Below are 8,458 nucleotides of genomic sequence, written 5' to 3'. Positions count from 1 at the left end.
GTAGGCTACAACTCTGTTAGTGTGAAATGTGCTGGCCTGACTTGACTTGGACAAACCTACCTTTTCAGTCTCTCTCAACATCCCTCCTCGATCCTCGATGCTCGGTCCTTCAGAGTCGTTCCCACTGATCTAACTATCTAGGTCAGTCAGGACGAGGACCGAGGAAGGAAGGGAGGACCGATAAAAGACGAATGAGAGGCACTCTATGACGTCGGTCAGTCTCGCGCTTCACACTGTTGACAGGAGCTTTTTAAACTCAACTGAATCTCTCGTCCTGACCTCCTGTACTTCGCTACACTTTCAGCCGAGTCGTCTCGTCTCTACTGTTGACCAGAGCCATCAAAAACTTTGCATTGAAGTGACTTTTCACATCACCTTCAAAGTAAGTTTCATTCGCTTTAACGTTAACAGTAGCTGCTATAGTTATTTCGGTTAGCAGCTAGGGTAACAGCGTTCTTTGTATTTTAAATGAGTCTGGTAACTGCGGCTAGCTAACGCTAATGATCACGTTAGCTGCTATGCATTCTAACTATTAGCTAGCTAGTCCTGTGCTTTGTGAGATGTTCCCTATCATATCACTTTTATTCGACGTATATGTTGTCAAAAAACAATGTTTACGAATTGTTTCCGACAATTGGTAGGGTAGTAGCATAACTGAAGTCTGCCATTTGGAAAATGGAAATTGTCGAAACGTAACTAGCTAGTGCTACATTGCTCACAGCTTGAGAGGTAACGTTAACGTCTAGCTGTTAACTTGGCTGGCTAACTAGTATGTGTGACTTTATCATCACTTTTATTCGACGTATGTGTTGTTGGGTAGTAGTATAGTTGACTAGTGAAGTGTGACATTTGGAAACTATCGTTCGGTAACGAGAGGTAACCGTATGCCTTAAGAGGTCACGTAACTGTCACATGTGATGGACTCCGTCCTCCGTAGCAGCTATCCTCTTGCTGAAGAATGCTACGCTTCATTCGTGTTGTAGCTGGGTGGTGTCGTTATTAAGACTTGCTATTAAGACTTTGCCTTGCTTCACATGACGTCCAACGTAAGTTATTAGCTGAGCGTTGACACTAACGTTTAAAAAACCTTCATCTAAAAGTATTTTGGTAAGGTTAATAGCGTTCTTTGTTATCTTAAATGAGTCTGGTAATGTTTGACGTCGTGCCTTGAACTAGGACGTTACATGACAAGATCAGCATGTAACGTTGGCAACAAAAAAAAAAAGACGTGTCGATTTGTAACAAAAAAAAACCCTAGCCCATCAACCTACTGACCAAATTCATTTCTGATTCTGATGTTACTGCAAACCAACCGATGTGTAAGTGTGGCCCGAATACAAGTCATGCCATGTAGCCTATAGTATTTAGTAGTAGACACATAAGTTGTGCTGCATAAGTTGTGCTGCATTTTGTAAATTAACGTAATTGTGTTGCATAGTAATGTTATAGCAGTGGTCACAATTTCCCATATTTTGTCTTTATTCACAACAGAAAGCTATAGTCTTTTTAAAGACTCTCTTCATCCCTACCCTCCCATCTATACCCTCCATCTCCACCTTCCCTTGTGGTGCGGAAGACTTTCTCCCATCTTGTCTCAACGTGCTACAGACTTTTCAGGTTGTAATTTCAATTATTTTTACTGCTAGACTAGCCATGCAGCTTGCTTACACAGATACACGATCTCTTATTGCATGGCAGAGATATTAGATTAAACACCAGTGGTACAGAAATGGTTTATCTGTAAAGAGATGATGGTTGAACATTTTATTATAAGAACTACTCATTCTGAATTATATGAAATGTTAATTAGATTTGCGCTTTTTCTTCCCCCTCCTTATGTACAGAAAACAGACACGCTTCAGTCTTGCTTCAAGACAGTAAGTATACATTACAATTAACACATCATAGTGAATTTGACATGAAGTGCTGTACATGTACATGTACACCCTAAAGTGAGTGTACATGTAGCATAATTTACCCAGTCACCCAAAGAACTTAGCCCTACTATAGTCTGTGCTCTAATTAACCTCAAAGGTGTTCTGTTGGGTTGAGGTCAGGACTGTGAGCAGGCCAGTCAAGTAATCCACACCAAACTCTGTTATCCATGTCTGTATGGACCTTGCTTGGTGCACTGGTACACAGTCATGTTGGAACAGGGCCATCCCCGAGCTGGGCTTGGCTTCTTAGTTCCAGTGAAAGGAACTCCGAATGCTTCAGCATTAACCAAGAGATTTTGGACAATTCCATGCTCCCAACTTTGTGGAATAGTTTGGGGATGGCCACTTCCTGTTCCAACATGACTGCGTACCAGTGCTCCAAGAAAGGTCAACACTATCTTTGCAGATTGGCAGAGAGATGATAGATTAAACACCAGTGGTAGAAATGGTGTGTTCATTCATAGAGTTGATGGTTGAACATTTTATTATATGAATTACTTATTCTGAATTGACATTTTAATGAGATTTGTGCTGTATGTTTGTTTGTTCCTTTTGTCTCATTTACAGAAAACAGACAAACTCCAGGCTTGCCTCAAGACAGTAAGTATACGTTAATACGTTTTTATCAGCAATGAACACATCATAGTGAATTTGACATGAAGTGCTGTTATCAACCTAAAGTGAGCCATATGTGTAGCATCATTTACCCAGTCACTCAAAGAACTTAAGTCTACAGAGTTTTACAAGCAGGGTTATCACTTGACTCTCTCGACAATGAGCCGTCAGCAGTTAACCCCTGAGGCAGTTGACATACTGTATATTATTTGTTATAATATTGACATATTTGAATGCTGCATTGTATCGTTACAGCAGCTGCCCTCAGTCCCTTGAGGTGGTGACGTGTAAGGTATGAATGTCTTCTTTTTTTTTTTTTTTTTACATCTAAACCAGTGTAACATAATGCTACACTTTGTCAAACCAGACAGATGTTTGTAATGTTAATTTGACCTTTTGATTGGCTTAAGTTTTTCCCCACTTTGCAAAGGCATGTCCTAATCTATGGTATAATCTAGGTTGACAGAACTAGCAAGCTAGTTAAGATAGTTGACTTTAAGCTATTAAACTTAAATCAAGCTATTTTGCTTAATATCACAATGATCAATCCTCCAAACCCAATTTATGATTAAATGTCACTTGTATGAGCACCAACAACACATGGCAAGGTTTTCATTTTACAAAAAATTAACTGATCAACCATCACATCAGTCTTAGAATTTTCTAACCCGTCAAAGGTAGCAACTAATCTCATTGATGGCCACCCACAAAATTAGTTACTTCACTTAACTCACCAACGTATATCACTGTCAACTGCCTATTACTATAACGAATAGAACAAGGAACGCCGCTTTGCTCACGCCTGTTATTTAAGTGGTAATGAGTAATTGTATGCATTCCTTGTTTTTGGAAGTATGTAATTTGTTTGTTTTTCCTTTTAGGCTCGTTCCAGACCACCAGTGGGGTGTCTGTGTGCCACCTGTGGCACTGTGTCTGTCTGTCTGTCTGTACGCACGCACTCACCTGTACACGTCTACGTCTTTCCACCCTACATGCTTACACACTAACAACACTACTTGACATCACTGCTGACAACAGAACCCACTTACCTACATACCTGCATGCATATTGGTGACAAGAATCGTAACACTGTCTAATTACATACCTGCTGCACATACCTTCTGCACATACTTGGGCACATATTGTTTGTCTTGTCTCATGTTTACGTCTTTACACCCTACACGCATACACACTAACAACACTACTTGACATCACTGCCGACAACAGAACCCACTTACCTACATACCTGCATTCATATTGGTGACAAGAATCTTAACACTGTCTGGTTACATACCTGGTGCACATACCTTCTGCACATACTTGGGCACATACTGTTTGTCTCGTCTTTGCTGACAACATTGCTGACCTCATTGCTGACCTCATTGCTGACAACAGAACCCACTTACCTACATACCTGCATTCATATTGGTGACAAGAATCTTAACACTGTCTGGTTACATACCTGCTGCACATACCTGCTGGCACATACCAACTGCACATAACCAACTGCACATACCTGAACCAAGCCAATACTCTGAACCAAGCCTATACCCTGAATCAAACCAATACTCTACCATACTGAATGTATATATATACAGCATATCTGTAAATTATATGAAGTGTATATATATACAGCATATCTGTAAATTATATCAAACATTTATACATTTGAATAATCTATTTTGTGAAAATCATCTGTGCTGTTAGCTCTGTGCCTTTAGACCTGAGCTGTCTTGCAAGACCTGCTGTGCTGTGTGAAGATTTGGTATTCCATCCAAGTTCTGCATAACCTTGAACCAGCTGCCTCCATCATCGAGTGTGACCTCTACATAACCACTCCAGTGCTGCCTATTCAGAATTCCCACTAGTGCATTGCTGAAATTTAAGCATCAGATAAAGTTTTGAGCATAATTGTATTGGTATCAAATTCTGAAATACTAAAATAAAGAATATTGTTTGAATATTGTGTATTAATATTTAATCTGCACTGTTTTCATTTACTGAAAAGTTTGTTTGTATCACCAGTAAGCACCAGTAAGAGTAAAATAATACTGTGTATAACCTCTAAGTATTGTAATCACAGTTGTATTGCACTTAGATACCTTATAGTCATCCAGTTGCATACTACAGGTGTTATAGTAACATTTTAAAACATGCCACGGAAAGGCCGTCGCTCAGAGGCTCAGAAAAAACGCTGGCGAAAGTTGGACCTCTCTGAAGCTGAAACACCATGCCAGTCTTCATGCGACCAGGGTGAGCTGAATCAGGTAATTAGTGCTGCTGACGTGGAGATAAGACAGAGAGACACCTGTGTGCAGGCAAGTCATAGTCAGAATGATTTGAGGTATGAGAACAACAAAGGCAAGCAGTGCACTTGCAACTCCCTGGTATTTCTCACCACTCTCCATTTCAGAACTGAACTTAACAGTGATGATCTTGACTACATTTTGCAAAAAGGTAACTCAATGTACAGGGAAGATTAAACACCAGAGGCAATGTAGTACATGACCACTTGGCTCTCGATGAACTACCTGATAGTGTTGAGATCTACGGACAGATGTATCACATTGAGAAGTGCCTGTCACGCTATGGTTACTTTAGACAAGATGGACCTGATGGTGCTGCAGACTTTTTAAGGCTGTCTGAAAGACTACACTGTTTGTCAAATGATGTAAATTTTGCACTGCTGACTGTAGGTAGCCTAACAATAGCCTTGTTTAAAAACAATGATCGATATGGAATATTTGATCCACATTCAAGGACCTCTCAGGGATTTCCATCAAATGATGGTACTGCTGTGATGCTGACATTTGTCCATTTGAGCGATTTGATTGATCGACTGTTTGCATTCTGGGCCTTCTTTGACACATCTGATGAATGGGTCTACGAGTTGATGCCAGTGTTGTTTACATCTGAGTGCAATAATGAACAAGGAAGCCACACATACCATGTGCAACCTGCTCAGACTGCAGAGTTCCAGGCTCCATCTGTTTCCACAAATACACGGCTTGCTAAACGTACAAAAGATCGCAGACGTCGAAAAGCTCCCCAGCCACATAACAAAATGTTGCCCAGTGAGAACAATAAAATCAGACAAAAGAAATATTATGAAAAGAATAAGATAAATAAACTGCAGTATGAAAGAAATAGATATGCAAACTGCATTCAACACAATAAGAAATCTTACATGAAGAGGCGTTACTCAATCGACCCGAATTGTAGATCAAGAAAGCAAGATTACATACGGAGGCGCTACTCAAGTGACCCAGATTTTAGATCAAGGCAGAAGGCTAATTTACGGAGGCGTTACAGTGACCCAGATATTAGATCGAGAAAGCAGGCTAACAAACAGTTGCGTTACTCAAGTGACCCAGATTTTAGATCGAGGCAGCAGGCTTACATACGGAAGCGTTACTCAAGTGACCCAGCTTTTAGATCTAGGCAGCAGGCTTACATACGGAAGCGTTACTCAAGTGACCCAGATTTTAGATCCAGGCAGCAGGCTTACATACAGCAGAGATACTTGCACAATGCTAATTTTCGTTCAAGACAGAAGTTGACCATGAAAAATCACTATGCAAGTGATGCGTCATACAGACAGAAAAAAAAGGACACCATAACTGACAAATACAGAAATGACCCCTCTTTCAAACATTATTATCTAAGCCTACATAAAAAGAAGTGTGCCAATAACGCATTTCAGAAAATGCTTCAGAAAATGCGTTGTGCTTTACATATACAGCGGAAATACCGTAATCTTGCACGTCTATCTAGAATTCAATCAGAAGCAGAGACTGAACAACAGTCAACAGAAAGCACCGCTCTCCATGATGCCATTGCAGCTTTTCAAATGGATGTTCAAAATGGTCCTACGTTCGTGTGCACAGTGTGTCACCGAGCTTTGTTTTACAATCAGGTGAAACAGTGTAGACATCAAAGTTATCAAAAGAACCCAGACATGGTAGAGCAATGCTTAACAGGCAAATATGTGCATACTTGCAGTGATCAATGCAGTTCACTTGAATCGTGTTGTGCACCAGAACAAAAGAGAGAATGGATTTGTCATAGCTGTCACGAAAACTTAAAATCAGGCAGATTACCGCCCATTTCTGCCACTAATTTGTTGGAACTAGCACAGATTCCTTCAGAACTCCGTAATCTAAATATACTTGAGAGGCACATCATAGCAAAATATATACCATTTGCAAAAATAATCAGTCTTCCCAAAGGCCAGCAGAAATTAATACACGGTGGAGTTGTGTGTGTCCCTTCAGAGGTGGAATCAACAGTGAATGCTTTGCCTAGACCCAGCAGCCAATCTCAATTTTTGAAAGTCAAGTTGAAAAGAAGAATGAATTATACAGGACATTACCAGTTCCAAACTCTTGATATGTCCAAAGTTCTTTGTGCCTTATCAAAACTAAAAGAGTTGCATCCAGAGTACAGAGACATAACTATACATGATATACCTGCTTTTGAGGATGAAACAAGTGACATGGCGGATGAAAATGACATCAGTGATGACATTACAGACGCAGAGGCAATTGATCTAATGCAGACTGATGCAATAGATGAGACTAACAGTGCTTGCATTCAGCCTAATAACGAAAGGAATGAGTCAACTGATGACCAGGATTCACCTGAGCCAAGCACAAGTCAGCAGAATGGTGCATGCTCGATAGACTCCTGTTTGCAGCCAGCTGATCTTGCACAGGAAATGATTACATTTGGTGAAGGAATATTTAGTGTGGCCCCAGCTGAAGGAAACAGACCAGTTAATTTCTTCCAAGTTCCTAAACTAGAAGCGATGGCTTTTCCAGTACAGTTTCCCACTGGAGTGAACACGTTGGATGAAACACAGAGACTCATAAAATTATCGCCAAGCAGATATTTCAATGCACGTCTCTTTTCTATTGACAATCGTTTTGCTCTCGACACCAATTACATTTTCTTTGCACAGTTTATCACTGAAATGCACTTGGCCAGGTCTTCAATGTCAATCCAACTACGTAAAGGAAAACCTATGACACGGGATGGACGCAAAATAACAGCAAGAATGCTCCAAGACAAACGTGAGGTTGAAAAATTGATACACAACAAATATGCCACACGGTTCATGCAACCTTTGAGAGGTACCCCTGCATACTGGGAAAAAACACTACGCGACCTATATGCAATGTTACGTACTCTGAACTGTCCAACGTTTTTTGTTACGTTCAGTGCTGCCGAAATGAGATGGCCAGAGGTTATACAAACAATAAAGACACAACAAGGTGAACAGGTGGACTTTTCTCAGCTTGACTGGGCTTCAAAATGCGAGATTTTACGCAGCAACCCTGTCACTACCATGCGTATGTTTGACAAGCGTGTCAATGCCCTGATGAGAAATTTGATTTTGTCACCAAGTCAGCCAATCGGTGAGGTCATTGACTACTTCTTTCGAGTGGAATTTCAAGCTAGAGGTTCACCGCATATTCACATGTTGATTTGGTGTAAGAACGCACCTGTATTTGAGGAGGACCCAGATGAGAAAGTATGTGAATTTGTGGACAAGTACATAACATGTCAGCTGCCTGACCCTAACAAAGATCCTGAACTTTTCAAAATAGTGACAGAGGTGCAAACCCACAGCAAAAGACACTCCAAATCATGTAAGAAGGGAAATAAGCACTGTCGGTTTGGATTTCCAAAACAGCCGGTTGAGAACACATTCATAACGCGACCAAGGCCTGCAGAGCTCATCAATGATTCTGATGATGAAGCTGCTCATGACACTCCGTCCATGTCTCCTGAACATGCCAAAACTAAACTGAAGCCTGTATGGGAGTTACTGAATAATCCAACAGCATCGTTTGAAAGCATCCCACAGCTACTTGCACAATGCAACCTAACCTATGACGAATACC

At 40.6% G+C, this 8,458-nt stretch overlaps 1 long non-coding RNA gene across 1 annotated transcript; it reads left to right on the top strand.

The window, feature by feature from the left end:
• Nucleotides 1–268: 268 nt before the first annotated feature.
• Nucleotides 269–4,466, top strand: LOC134077723 (uncharacterized). The gene is made up of 6 exons (XR_009938743.1): nucleotides 269–382; nucleotides 1,492–1,617; nucleotides 1,845–1,877; nucleotides 2,505–2,537; nucleotides 2,808–2,844; nucleotides 3,434–4,466. It is a non-coding gene; the product is annotated as an uncharacterized LOC134077723 (long non-coding RNA).
• Nucleotides 4,467–8,458: the final 3,992 nt, after the last annotated feature.

Source organism: Sardina pilchardus, chromosome 4 (assembly GCF_963854185.1).
Source record: "Sardina pilchardus chromosome 4, fSarPil1.1, whole genome shotgun sequence".
Taxonomy (NCBI): domain Eukaryota; kingdom Metazoa; phylum Chordata; class Actinopteri; order Clupeiformes; family Clupeidae; genus Sardina; species Sardina pilchardus.
Note: the sequence above shows the minus strand (reverse complement) of the source record. Positions and strands in the feature narration are given on the sequence as shown.